Source organism: Lethenteron reissneri, unplaced genomic scaffold, assembly GCF_015708825.2.
Source record: "Lethenteron reissneri isolate LAM-NWPU_2019-01 unplaced genomic scaffold, ASM1570882v1 scaffold_716, whole genome shotgun sequence".
Classification (NCBI taxonomy): domain Eukaryota; kingdom Metazoa; phylum Chordata; class Hyperoartia; order Petromyzontiformes; family Petromyzontidae; genus Lethenteron; species Lethenteron reissneri.
The window spans coordinates 1-14894 of record NW_026892238.1 but is presented as its reverse complement, the minus strand read 5'-3'; the positions used below and the strand labels follow the sequence as shown (position 1 = coordinate 14894).

The window sequence follows — 14894 nt, the reverse complement described above, 5'->3', positions numbered from 1 at the left end:
GGCCATGTGAACTGAAGTCAACGGCCAAATGTTCCGCACCCCTGATCCACGTGACACACCATCCCAGAATCCGAATCTCCGTGTCACAGGCGATAGCCGTCGTGCCCGGCTAACATTGTTGAATTTCGTCGCGCCTCGTTTCCATCCCCGTGCCGTTGCCTTGGCCTCCGCATCTCCTCGCGCGCGCGGAGGAGACGCCGCTGCACCTGGCCGCGTCGAGCGGGCAGCTGACGTGTGCAGGACCCTGCTGCAGCTGAAGGCCGACGTGAACGCCGCCGACGACGTAGGTCCCTCCGGTTGCGCAGGAGGTAGAGAAGGGCAGGAGGGGCATAGGGCTTTTAATGTTAAACTTTAATATCTCTGTTTAACACGTAGGCTTTCGCGACCAATATTATTCATAATCAACGTTGTTGGGTTTAGATCGCGTTATTTATAAATGTGTCGTAACCCTCCACCACCCACGGCCAATCAGTAAAAAAGTGTCACGTTGACAAAAGACAAATAGTTCACTACTTTAGCCCCACCGGTGTGTTGAAGCGTGAAACCACAACATTTAAAAATTTTGAGTACGACATTTCGCTGGTAATTGCATCCAGCATCATCGAGCAATTCGCCAGAATGGTGAGGCTCTGCTCTGTCTCCCGTTCTTATTTAGAGCATATCTCTATTTCAGAATGTATTTTTCTATTTTAAAAAGCAGGTTTTCGGTGGGGTACTGTCCGTAAACTATCAGTACATTGTCGTTATTTTCCGGCACTTCGCCAGTGAATGAAGCGACCACAAAATGACCGTGCCAAAAATCGTCACCTTAATCGTGGTTAAATCAAGATAATGACGACGACGGCACACAATGTTCCTGCAGGGTGGGCAGACAGCGCTGCACCTTGCCGCTGACAACGGCCACCCGTCGGTGGTGGCGCTGTTCGTGGAGCGGCACCCCGCTGGTGGCCGTGGCGGACGGGCGAGGCCGCACGTGCGCGCACATCGCGGCCGCCAGGGGCAGCGCCCCCGTGCTGCGCCAGCTGCTGCGGCACCACCGCCCCGGAGTGACGGCCGTGCGGAGCCAGGTCAGGGGGTCGCGCCGGGCCCACCCCCCCCCCCCACCCCCTTTCCAGTGACTCCTCGTTTATTGAAATTGGTGGAGCGGTCGATCAGAAATCTTCCGGACAAACAAATGTATATACAATGAACAGATTTTCAAGTTATTGTATAGATACCTGGCTGAATGGGACTGTGGAAATTAAAAAAGGTCACGCATCCAACGTCTGGTCAGCAGACTGATTCAGCCGAACATAATTATCATAATGCCCTCTTATTTCTCCCAGAATGTCACGAGGCTCAAGGGTCCTGCATTGAGATATTTAGCCACTGCTAGCGGAAGGGCCTCAACTACAGAGAGCTCAAAGGTTTTTTGGCCTACTCTTCCACACTGGCCAGACGTCTTGCAAGAGGCGAGAAACAACCACACTTGACCCCAGCACGTACGAGCTGCTGATCGACGGGTGCACACTTTTATTCTGCCGGGGGACACAGGGACACGGAGATTTAACAAACACCTGCGTTCATTGTGTAGTCCTCACGTGACAGCGTAATACAGACTGTATGTGGATATGCGTACTCAGATTAGCAGCTGATCAGTACTTCTGTCGGGAGGTCAAACCGTACCGGAGACCTCAAGATGCCATCGCGGAGTCACGAAGTTGACAGAGTTGGCCGTACCTTTATATTTAAACTAAGCAATTTTTTTTTTATCTTACCAGGTAAGGCCCACTGAGCTGTGTAGATATTTTTTTTTCAGAAGCGACCTGGCCACAATGATGGCTCAACGAAGCGGCTCATGATGTGTACATTTATAGCAGCCACAAACTCTGAATGCAAGTTGATTCTAAATGTGTAGGGAGGACCCAGAGCAAAATTCACGCAACCATGGCGAGAGAGAGAACATGCAAAGTCCAAATATACAACAGGAGTCGGGGTCAGGATCGAATCCACAACCTGCTGTATACCAGGCGATGTAGGTAACATCTTGCCATCGAACCCCGGCGGGTGCTTGAAGTGTCTGTGTGCGTCGTGCGTGCAGGCGCTTGAAGTGTCTGTGTGCGTTGTGCGTGCAGGCGCTTGAAGTGTCTGTGTGCGTCGTGCGTGCAGGCGCTTGAAGTGTCTGTGTGCGTCGTGCGTGCAGGCGCTTGAAGTGTCTGTGTGCGTCGTGCGTGCAGGCGCTTGAAGTGTCTGTGTGCGTCGTGCGTGCAGGCGAGCGGGTCGACCCCCCTCCAGCTGGCCGCCGCCGGGGGCCACGCCGAGGCCGTGAGAATCCTCCTGGAGGCCGGAGCCTCCCCCGCTGCTGAAGACTCCGTGAGCCGGCGCCCTCCACCCCCCCCCCCGCACCAACCCAAACCCCCCCCCTCCCCCTCACACATCACCGTTATGGCAGCGCCAAATCGAATCGCAGCGTTCACCGAGTCAAGTCTTTGTCTCGGGATGCCATTTAATCAAATTTCTGGTTGTAAAGTGTGGGTGCTTCCTCGTCATTATCACCATCCTCGCCATCGTCACCATCCTCATCATCACCATCCTCGCCATCGTCACCATCCTCGCCATCGTCACCGCCATGAAGACAGGCAGGCTATGCTCGTCTGTGAAACGTGGAGTCTTTGTGGCAGCATCGGGCCGTACGAATGTCACGGACACCAAACCTATTCGGTGACGACGACAGCGACGATGGACGTGCTGCTGCTGCTGCCGTGTACGCTTTTGTAGTGGCATCTGCGACGTCTCTTGTCTGTGCAGGAGGGCATGGCGGCCATTCACCTCGCAGCAAAGCACGGGCACACCGGCGTGCTGGAAGCTCTGAAGCAAAGATTTCCGTTCAATGTGACCAGCACCAAGGTTCCACCGAGACGTTGATTCATTCTTCTTGGGGTTGTCAACCCTTTCAGCAGCACACCTCAATTCAGGGCGTGTCTCGCACTAAGTTGATCGATTACTTCATTGGGAAAACCACAAATGAACATGCTGCATGAATCAAGGTGCTGCAATCACGTTGTGCCGCACAGGGACAGCTGCCATAAGGGGGCTAAATAAAAAAAAACCTTCACCCTGGCATTAGTATAATAGAGATGAGATCTGATAAAAGATTGTTTTGAATTGCTGTGGCATTTAGGAGCCCCATAAATTAAAATCCTTTATCCTGTGTGCGCTATGGATCTCTGTGGAAGTCTATGGAGCTGTATGTGAGTCTATGGGTCTCACTCTGGGTCTTTACTCATTTAAATGCTGGCGTTCTGTCCACTTCGTGCCACGTACGGGATGGCTAGCACTGGAAGATACCCCTCGACTGGACTGCTTGCAGTGCATTGGGATGTTTGGGATGAGATGCGATATAAGCCACCGAGGCATTTAAGCAAGCACCACCGCGCCTGCAAATCGGTAAAGAAATCCTCGCTCGTTTGCCCCCACCGGCTTCACGGCGCTCCACGTCGCCGCGCGCTTTGGGCAGGTCGACTTTGCTCGGGAGATGCTGGCGAGCGTCCCGGCCGCCACGGAGAGCGCGCGCCCGAGCCCCGTCAACGTCGCCGCCGGCAGAGACGCAGTTCCAGAGGTGCGGGCAGGGCCAGCCGGAGCGTCGGTCATTTGTGTCTCAACCAAGTCGCGGAAGTAGCGACGGGGGCGGGGAGCGCCTTGCCTCCCCCCACCCCTGGGGCCAAAGCGACGAGTTGGGGCCCCTCTTGACAACCACCACGAGATATTTTCTCAGCGGCATTGGGACCCCCCCTGACCAATTGCCGCACCCCTTTGCTCCGTGACCGGCTCTGCCTATGGCCTGGGTCCCATGTCTCAATGGCAGTGATATGGAAAGACGAGAAATTTTGTCTCGCAGTTCACAGCCCTTTGTGGTTTACTGCCGGACGAAGGCCTCGCCACGCCTCCGTGTCGGGAGTGGTGGGGGGGGGGGGGGGGTTGGGTTGTTTGACCATACTTCACCATGCCGGTCAGTGCAGGTTTTGTTCTGCTAAACACAGTCGCTGAGCAAAGGCCCAAAACGCCCTTTGGCCAGCGATAAAATCCCAGCACCATTGAAGGTGTACAAGATAAGGGTTCGCGTTTCTTGCGTTGTGCAAGGTAGCAATGACTTGGAATCGAGACGATGTGGAGGCAATTCCAAAGTTGGACAGTGTAAGGGAAGAGGCACAATCATTGTTGTTACTTGCAGTGTGGTGTGGTTGGACAGTGCGGATGAGACGAAACAGCCTGGCAGACAAGTGTCCTAAATTTGCACGGTTGCCTACGTACGGTGCTAAACAAGTTACACATTCATGAATAAAGTTGGTGGAGGAATGAACTAGTGAAGAGGGATAAGGAGGCAACTGACTGGTCAAGATGAGGAGGATAACTATACGGGAGCAGAACCAGCAGTGGATTTTTCTGCAGTGCACTCTGCTGGCCCGCGATGTAACCCCACAACAGCTTGTAACAACCTGTGTGGGTTCATGTGGGCTGTTTTGACCATTACTTCACTCTGTGGGCGGGGTAACCGCTCCAAGCGGTGAGGTTTGTTGTCAGTGCCCGTGAGCTCGCGGATGACGTTCAGCCGGTGCTGCGTGCCCTGTCCTCCGTGTCTCTCTGGTGAGCTAAAACATACAAACCTAGAGCCGGGATGAGATGTGACGAGGCATTAAGTGCCCCATAAATGCTTATCTCTAGCTCTGAGTGTAAGTCTACGTGTCTCGATACGAGTGTACGGGTACCCATACACTTGCTCTCAATGTGAGTTTACGTGTCCTCCGCATGGGGCTTTCCCCAATTGCAAGCCGGCGCTGCGTGCAGGTTGCGCCACATAGGGACGGCTGCCACTGGGAGTCCCCTTGGCAAGACTGCCACAGGACATGAGGGTTTCGCTTTGGGTTTCCGAGGCGTGCGAGGGAGGCTGCCAACGTTCTTACGCTCTCTTCCTGTGCGACAGAGCGGCCTCACTCCGCTTCACCTGGCGGCTCAGGCCGGCCACGAGGGCCTCGTGCGGCTCCTGCTCAAACCACCCGAGCACGCCGGAGGACTTGCAGGCCGGCCCGCAGGCAGGTCCTGCCACAACAGCGCTCACGACAACGATGAAGGCAACAGCAGTTTCCTCCGGCCAGCTGTCCGTGATGTCGACTACCTGCTGCTGTGAAGTCCAGGCTTGGGGCGTTTCTCTTTTACTCTGCTCTGTGAACACCGACTGCCTGTCTCTGTAAAATAACCTTGCCCACTGTTGAGATCCGGTCGCGTTTAGATGCTATATGAATCCAAATTACATCATATCGTACAAAGGTCTATATACATTTATGGGGTTTCTATGTAATTCTGTGGGCCTCTGTGTGAGTCTTATGATCTCTCCTTATCTATATCGATGTAAATGTATGGATTTCCAATGCTATGGGTATTTATGTGAGTCTACGTATGTCTTTGTATGTAAGTCCAGGCTTAAGAACCTCAAACTTACCCACCGGTTCTGTACAGCATCTTGTGATGCAGCCCCGTTTCAATCCCCTCGCATGCGTGCGTTTTCTCCGGGCGCTCTACTTGCCTCCCACATGTAAATACTCATACTGGTAGGAACCTCCTGGTTACACCAGCCCATAGGGGATTATTGTGTCCGTTCGTCCATCGTGCATCCAAAATGGGAGGGTGGGGCTGGGTGGGGAGGGGTGGGGAGGGGCTGGGTGGGGAGGGGAGGGTGGGGAGGGGCTGGGTGGGAAGGGTGTGGAGGGGCTGGTGGGGAGGGGAGGGTGGGGAGGGGCTGGGTGGGGAGGGTGGGGGAGGGGCTGGGGTGGGGAGGGGGAGGGTGGGGAGGGGCTGGGTGGGGAGGGTGGGAGGGGGGGCTGGGGGGGCGGAGGGGAGGGTGGGGAGGGGCTGGGTGGGGAGGGTGGGGCTGGGTGGGGGGTGGGAGGAGTAGGGCAGGGTGGAGAGGGGCTGGTCACCCCGTGGTGCCCTTAAACTGTTTAACCTACTCACGCCGGCTTGTGCCCGCCCTCCCAGTCGGGCCATATTTGCGGAATACACCACGTCGCCGTTGACCCTGGCCATTGACCAAGCAACCCCACGTTCCTACCAGCTCCCTCCGCTCCCTCGGCTGAAAACATCTTAATATATAGAGGACCACAGAGCTTGGGAAATTGTTGATTGTTTCGGTTCAGTGGCCCAGCTGCTACCTTCCTGGTTGTCTGTGGTTCCTTGTGCCTTTGAGTTGTTCTCTCTCTCTTTGACGTGCGAGTGGAAACTGTGCGCGTTACAAGTTGAAATCAGTTTATGAAGTTATTATGCAATTTGTACGGCATTTTCAAATTTACAGCAGTTTTCTAAAATCTCTTCAGGTGACCAGCAGCAAATAGAGGGATTATTTTTTAACTTGCAGTGCTTCAGTTTGAAGGAAATGAACAAAGCACCCAGGTGTGACCATGAAACTAACAAACTTGACTTTTGAGTGGCACCCTGATGCAAACTCTCATATGCACGGACTGCTTTGTTAAAAAATATTGGCATACAAATATTTCGGAATTTGAAACCAAGGTTCCTAAATATTCGTTCTTGGGAAATCATGCAAGGTGAGCGTGTACGTTCCCTATCTCTTTCACCGGCTCAGCGCTGTTTGACCCTTTAGTCACCCAACCACCTCATATCTCACGGGTTTCAATGGCAAGCCGACGATCTCGTTAATCAGATGGTAAGGCCCATTGTGCTTAGCAGCTCTGTTACGAGGATGACCACTGCCCAGGACTGTCGGCAGTGATGACAGCTACAAGAAATCTCCATTGAAAACGTATTTCTTTATAACTGCTTTTTGTGTTTAGTCCTTCCCCCGCAACTCCGATTAGTACGGTTAGCTATGCACGGTGTGAAAGAAGTTAAACGTAAATACACATCGCAGGGTGTAAATGTGCCAACTAACCAGAGCCAAAAAAAACAAATTTACGCAAACTCGCCACGCCAGAATTCTAACGCGTAGCGTGTGCCGGTCGCGCTTCCCGATGGGGCCACGCGTGCCACGTCGCAGGCCACGACGCCGCTGCACCTCGCCTGCCAGGGCGGCCACGCGGCCGTGGCGGGGCTGCTGCTTGAGCCGCGCTGCGCTGCCGCTGCTGGCGCACGGCCCGACCAGCCGTGGACATCCACGTGCCTGCACCTCGCCGCCACCGCCGGCCGTGGAGACGCTGAGGCTCCTGCTGGGCCAGGGCGCCGAACATCAATGCCACCGACAAGGTGCACGGTGCTGTGGTCGTCTACGTTGAACTATCGGACTTCTTTCGCACCATACGTAGTCAACCGTGCTTATTGGTACATATATATTGAAGGACAATAGGCGTGGTGCTGTTGCTGCCCGTACGGCCGTGTCTTTGCCCATGCACTTCGCCACGGTGGCGAGATGTTATCTACCTCTCCTGGTATACAGCTCGTGGGTTTGATCCTGACCCTGACGCGACCAGTCTCCTAGCGATTGAGAGCTTAGTTCGTGGGAAGACGACTGCCACTTCTGTTTGGACACGTCGCCCCTTCTTGACGAGCAAACTCCTGCAGCAAATTGCGCTCACTTCAGTTGGCGGTCGACGTTCGAGGTGGACTGCGACCTTCAAAGGAATGGCGCCACCTCCGTATGGCAGCAAGAGCGGTTTAACCGAATGCTGTCGCAACATGTCACGCGCAATGCTCCTTCGCTGACTCCGCGTGATGAATGAATTAATCTCCGTCTCTCGCTCTCCCCCCGCCGGTGTCGGCAGAGCGGCTGCACCCCGCTGCACGTGGCCGCCCGAGCCGGCCGCCTCCCCGCGGTGCGCGCGTTGCTGGAGAGCGGTGCGGCCGGCTCGGCCGAGTGTCGTGACGGCCACACGGGCCCTCGAGCACGCGGCCGGCGGGGGCCACCGCACATGCTGTTGCTGGCGTTTTCTGCTGCGCCACTCGACCCCCGCCACCCAGCGCCTCATCCACAACCGCAGGGTGAGCGCCGTAGTCCGGTCGGTGTTCGCCGAGCTGCGTTGGCTTCCGGTTGACGAACGAATACGTTTTGAGGTCGCGCTCCTCCACAAATGAGCCACAATACCTCGCTGATCTCATATTCTTAGGTTTTTTCGGTGAAGTCACGTAGATTAAACATTTAAATTAATAAAGTAAAATAAAATAAAAATCACGACGTTCGGAGGCAACACAAGCTTCCATCTTCAGGTGGAACCGTCACAGCACGATTGCGTTTTTTTAACTTGATACAGCTATTGTGCTGTGACGGTTTCCACCTGAAGACGGAAGCTTGTGTTGCCTCCGAAACGTCGTGATTTTTATTTTATTTTTATTTTATTTTACTTTTATAAAAAAATGTTTTTACCTACGTGACTTTTACCGAAAAAACCTAAGAATATGAATCCTGGCAGTCACGAAAGCTTCAAATCTAGAAATACTTGGTGATCTCGTCAAGGAGCATAAACCATCATCGAGTGAACTCCGGTCATCCTCGCAGCGTGCGACTTTAGTTGACCATCGAACGCTTTCATATGCTGCTTCTGCGGCCGTGTGGAACTCTCCTCCATACGATATTAGGAAGCCACTCTCGCTATGCACTTTTAAATCTCGATTGAAAACTAATTTCTTTATAACTTCTTTTGTGTTTAAGTTTGTTGTCCTTCCCCCGCACCTCCGATTAGCACGGTCGGCTACGTACGGTGCAAAAGGAAGTTCGACACACATCGTCGATAACACAATCAGTGACGGGAAATATCTGTCGACAAATAATTTTATTTTAGTCGACGGTGGACTGTGAATGGCCACGCCACTCCCCGCGCGCCGTGCCGGCCTTAGCCGGTGCCCGCTAACAGCACTCGGCCTGAACAACCTTGTGGGCAATACGGAGGACGTTTGTCTTCATCCGTGTGTGCGTGTGTGCGCGAGGCTCCTGCAGTTCGTGTTACGACCTGGTGGTGTGCGGGCAGCAGTGCGAGTCCGCGGTCATCGACGACTTCGTGCTGCTGGCGCCCGCGCCACTGGAGGGCGGCGGTGAAGCTGACGCGTGGCGCTCGGCGCTGGCCGCCCTGCGCGAGAAGGAGCGCTCCGTCGACCTCGAGCTGGCAGCGCGCCACTGCCAGGTGGGCACCCCGGAGTGGGCACTGCCAGGTGATGCTAGCCAAGGGCATCGTAACGCAGTGGAACAGCCAATGTACTATCGCTCCAGCTGAAGTCAAACACTGGTGATCATTCATTACCCTCGTAACCACTTGATGATGGTAAGGATCGGTGGTGACTGCAGGATATTGGACCTAACGTTCCTTATTCGCACTGGCCAGACTTTGTGGAAGAGGCGCGAGTAGCCACGCTGGCCGACGACACTAAGACTCGCGACTAAACGAAATCCACAGGACGCCGCCTTAGTTGAAACGACAAAATAGTTATCGGCTAGATCAAGAATAAGACTAAAATAAAATAGATGAACGTCGGCTGCCACCCCGTGCCCGTGACGCTCACCGCTGTCCGTCCAGGCACTGGCCACGGACCTGCTGTCGCTTGCCGTGGGTTCGCAGAGCGCCGGCAGCCGCCGCGCTGCTGCAGGCCGTGGACGAGCCGGCCTCTCGCTGCTCGACGTCCTCATCGAGGCCACCAGCGGGAGGTGGCGGCGCACCCCGCCGTGCAGCACCACTGAGCGACGTGTGGCGGGGAGGCCTCCGCTGGCCCTCCTGGTGCCTCGCGCTGCTCCTACTCGGATTCCTCGTCTGCCCCACCCCTCTGGTCGCTTTCTCTCGCTTCCTCTCGGCCACAGGTAATGGGGGGGGGGGGGGCAGGGGCAAATGGGCAACTTCTGGCAGAGACGCCACGGTGAGTGAGATGCAGAGGTCGCAAACCGGGTACCCCGATACCCGTACCCTATCGATACCCGGCTTACCCGTACCTGGCCGGGTACGGGTACGGCGTACCCGTTTGCGACCCTGGTGCGGCCGGGTAAGGGTACGGTAAGGAATCAAAACCCTGTTGCGACCTCTGGTGAGATGTTAACTACCTCGCCTGGTATGCGGATGTCGTAGGTTCGATCCGCCTCTGACGCCTGGATATTAGAGTTTGCGTGTCTCTCTCCCCGTGTCGCCGTGGGTCCTCCGGTTTTTCCCTCCACATTTAGAATCAACGTGCACTTAGAGTATTTGGGTTGTTAGAATTTCCCCGTGATAAGACACTTTGTTGAGCTATCATATGTGTGCCAGGTTCGCTTCTGAAATAGAGCTATATAGCTCAGTGGGCCTTACCTAGTAAAATAAAAATGTTTATATTTTATTAAACGTCCTGGCGGTTGTTAGTAGCGTTGGTACTACTCTAATAACACACTATATTACATATAATCTTACCACTCTTCTGGATTGTGGAATATTTGTATCCCCATGATCTGTCCCGGTCTAACTCGGGGTGGTTTAATCCACGTGCAGCTTGCAGTTTCGTTGATTGATTGAATTGATAGGGTAGAGCGGCGGCGCCGGGGAATATCACAAACCTGGTGACTTGAGTTGGGCAAAAACAATCCTAACATTCCAATGTGATTATTATGACATGTGAGCTCTGGAAAATTGACGGTTACGCCACACAACGCAACTGGGTGAAGGCGGTTAATAAATACGTGAGACACAGTTCGATATGCGACATACTCGCCTTAGAGCAACTGCACCAGACACTCACGATGCCTTCGCAGGTTTACTCGGATCCCGATCATCAAGTTCCTGTGCCACCTTGCGTCGCACCTGTTCCTGCTGTCGCTGTTCTGTGCTCACGGTGGTGTGGCCTCCTGTGACGCCCATCGCCGAGGGCCACCTGCTGCCCTCGTGGAACGAGTGGCTCCTGTTCACCTTGCTGCTTGGGCCTGCTGCTCGCACGAGTTGCGTCAGGGCCGGCTCGTCGGCCGAGGCAGCGGTGAGACGCACCAAACGGGGCGGTCGCACGGCCTGGCGGTAGCGCGTTCGCGATGCTTGGCTGTGGAGGTTCACGGTTTTTAATGCGGCGCCTGCCCCGGTTATTACTGCGGGGGTATCAACCGTAAATTGAAAAAGAATTTCTTCCGAAAATTTCATTTCTCCGATTAGCACGGTTTGGCTACGTACGGTGCGGAAGAAGTTCAACATACGTGCGTACGTAAAAATACCGCTTTCTGTTTCATAGTGGACGTTAAGACCCCTTGACGTCCTTTACAAGAGTAGGCCACTGTGTGCCGGCGTTATTGTATCCCAAAGTTTCCCAATTTAAAAAAGTAGCCGCAATTGAATCAATTAAAATAGCAATCATTGCCCCCTACTGCGAGACTCGTGAGGCGTTACCGAGTAAACAAGCGTAATCAAATTCAGAAACCATACGATTAGCACGGTTGGCTACGCCCGGCGCAAAGGAACTTCAACATCCATACGTACGTATGTACGTACGTACATATGTACGTACATACGTACGGCCGACGCTGACAAGCAGCGTTTTGCTGCGTGCTCGTCGTTGCCAGGAGGGTCGCGGTTCGGCCCTCGCCTGGATCCGGCTGCTGGTGCTCGGCTTGTCGGGCTTGGCTCTGCTGTGCCACCTGTCTGCGCTCGCCTTCCCGGCGGGCTCGCACGCTCTGCTCGAGTGCCTCTGCGCACGCAACGTCCTGCTGGCCAAGGCGCTGGCCTTCTGCTGCGTGCAGCTGCTCGACTTCCTCTCCTTCCACCACCTCTTCGGTCCGTGGGCCATCATCATCAGCGACCTCATGAAGGACCTCGCCAGGTATAGCTTCACGCAGAGAAGAAACAAACGCAAATATCCCACGTGCAACCGTTGACAGACTTGCCGGGGCGGGTGCGGTTAGCGAGCACCTATGAAGGCCGGCACGGCACATCGGGGGGTGGGTGGCCAATACCGTGCCAACACCAATGTTACCTTGCCACAGTTGGGGAGGCCTTCCAGCATCGACGATTATAACGCTGCGATCCAATATCCTACTTGTCTAGCGCCCAAATGCTACTGCAGCTGGAGATGAAAATTTTACAGTCGTAGCGGAAAGAGGAAAGTGTTGCCGGGGTGACCGCGCGAGTGCCGCGTTCCGCCTCCTGTGTTCCCCACTCTTCCCCAGGTCGGCATGGTGCTGGGGTATCTTCCACGTGGCGTTCACGCTGCACCTCACGGCGCTGTGCCAGACCGTGCTACCCGCAGGACGACCCGGTGGGCAACTCGTCGATGGCGGGCGGCGGCGGCGTGGGAACCCGACCACGGCGGCGCAGACGACCCTGGACCGTCACCGTGCTCTCTTCTTTTCCTCTTCGGCATGGGCGACCAAAACTCCCTGCCGGACGTGAGCCGCTCGCCGTCCATCGTGTCCACCCTCGTCAACGCCACGTTCGGGGTCTATCTCATCGTCACGCTCATCGTGCTCATCAACCTGCTCATCGCCATGATGAGCGACACGTACCAGCGCATCCAGGCGCAGTCCGACACGCAGTGGAAGTTCGGCCGCGCCGTCCTCGTGAGGGAGGCGACGCGTCGCACGTCGCCGCCGGCTCCCCTCAATGTCGTCACGCAGCTGCTGCGGCAGCTCCGGCGCTGCGCTTGCAGGAAGGGTCCGGAACCAGGCGGTCCAAACAAACAAGAGGCAAAGATACCCCCGTGTTAGCCTGGCAAGGCTCTTGGTGTGGCAAGTGCTATTAGCGAGTAGCACTTATGAAGGCCGGCGCGGCACACGAGGGGGTGGGTGGCCGTCACCGCGCCTGGCCACTTTTTGTCTCCGGGTCGCGATGTTTACATTTAGCGCCGGGTACTCATTTGAGGCTGAGTCGACCTAGGGGAGGCCTGTGACCGGTTCAGAGAATTGTCACTGGTGTTGGCTGTGAGCGGGAATGGAACTCGAGTCGCGGGTTTGCAGCGCAGCGCGCTACCCACTCCCCACTACTGCCAAATGGTCCACACACATAAATACCGCACATGTTATGGAAAACTGAAAAATATCGTCTGCTACCGTGCAAGAAAATACAGCAATCCTGTAGCGTGACCTTGTTTAAAGTGGGGCAGACATAACTCAGGGGGGGGGGGGGCAAGACGCACTAATGTTAAACAAACGTTATACGAACGATAAACGCTGAACAGAATGAGTAACAATGGCGATCTGCTTGTGCCTATTGTGCATTCTGCATGAGCTTTCACCCCCCGCGCATATGAGGAAAGGTCATGACCGCCATCACTGAATTGTACTATTTTTTGCATATTTTTTGTATACTAATCTTCAGGGGCAGCACGTAAATCATTGTCTTGAATGCAGCACTCACCCACACTAATAGAGTCCCCGAAGGGGGCAGTGCTCCAGTACTATTAAGTCCCCCGGGTACTATGGTTCTCACCCTGAAATGTTTATCCTTGCTCTTACGCAGGCACTGTCGGACTTGCCGAGTGAATCCCTGGCAGACGGGGGGGAGGAGTGTGGACTCGACTGTCCAACTCACACTCGATCGACATCCCCGTGCACTCCCGACCGCCAGCTGGCTCCACGCTTCGCCCGCCGCAGGCCCAAAGTGTCCCTGCGGGTACCGTACCTGTGACACGCACCACGTTGACAGCCGCGGACCCAGGCAGGTTGGCAGTAGCACGTGACTCGGCACGGCGACTTCACGCAGTGCTGGTGCTGGCACAATTGGGGGATCTGCAGCAGAAGTTATTTTCAATAGATAGAGCCTGGATAGGCCACATCACCTGGGTGATGATATGGCCTTATCGGTAGTGTGTTCACCACTTTTTGCAGAGGTCCATGGTTCGAATCCGGCAGGCCGCCTTGTTTATTACTGTGGTGTATTAACCATAACATACTACGATCAAGAACGGCGTGGAGACCCTCATCTAACGGGCTGTACGTATACACAATGACGTTTCATCCCAGAGTCGTGACCGGTGTAACGGTGTCTCCTTTTCTAACCACCTGGTCGTTCTGGCAGAGTCTCGGCGTGTCGGGGAACGCGTCCGTCCATGCCGAATCGAGGATGTGCTGGACTGGAGAGCGGTGGCGCAGCGGTACCGTGCCATGAAGGGCACGCTGGAAGAATCCCAGCACCGGAACTTTGAGGACTCGCTACTGCCTACAGCTGCACCACTGTTGTAGAAATAGCAGGGAATTTGAGTGTAAAAGTAGGATCTAGAAGGGGGCGTCGCCGAGGTCGGATCCAGGCCACGCCCAGGAGCATCAAGGGGCAGTCCCGAGAGGGTTCTTGGCTCTGTTGGAATGGAACCCGTCGGTGCGACGTCTCTTCGATCCTCGGTCTTCGATGTTACGCTCGGCATCGTGGGTCAGGCAGTGTGTTGCTGACTGACCCGGTTATGCAGTTACCCCGTTGTGGTCCAGTTCACCGTGTAGTTATCACCTCGGTGGAGATCCAGTGTACGTTTATGTAGTTAGCCCTGTTGGGGTGTCGTAATAAACGTGTTGTCTACAAGAACAAGTGTGTGTCTCCGTAGAACCCACTACACATGCGTTATTGTTATTTGAGCTTGTGCTCCACTGCCACCAACGCAATATTACACTTTACTCTCTAAAGGGGCCGTCCATAAATGACGTCACGCGATTTTGGACGATTTTTGACTCCCCCCCCCCCCCTTCGTCACACGGCGTCACAAAAAGTCAGACCCCCCCCTCAAATATGACGTCACAAAGCTCTGCCCCGCCCCCATAAATAAAACATGCTTCGAATCGCTTTAAACTATTGTCATTGTAGTGCGTATTTAATGTGGCGCTGCACTCTGATGTTGTAGGAGAAACATTAAAAAGTATATTTAATTAAGTAGAACGTGTTGTCTACATTTATTTAAAGTTGCGCATTTTGATGTGACGTCACATTTCTCAAACCCCCTCCCCCCCGTCACACATCGTCACAAATGTCTGACCCCCAACCCCCCCCAGGTACGTGACG

General features: G+C 54.8%; 1 pseudogene; it reads left to right on the top strand.

Moving 5' to 3' along the window:
• The first annotated feature begins 194 nt into the window (after positions 1–194).
• On the top strand, positions 195–14001 carry LOC133340081 (uncharacterized; annotated as a pseudogene).
• The last annotated feature ends 893 nt before the right edge of the window (positions 14002–14894 follow it).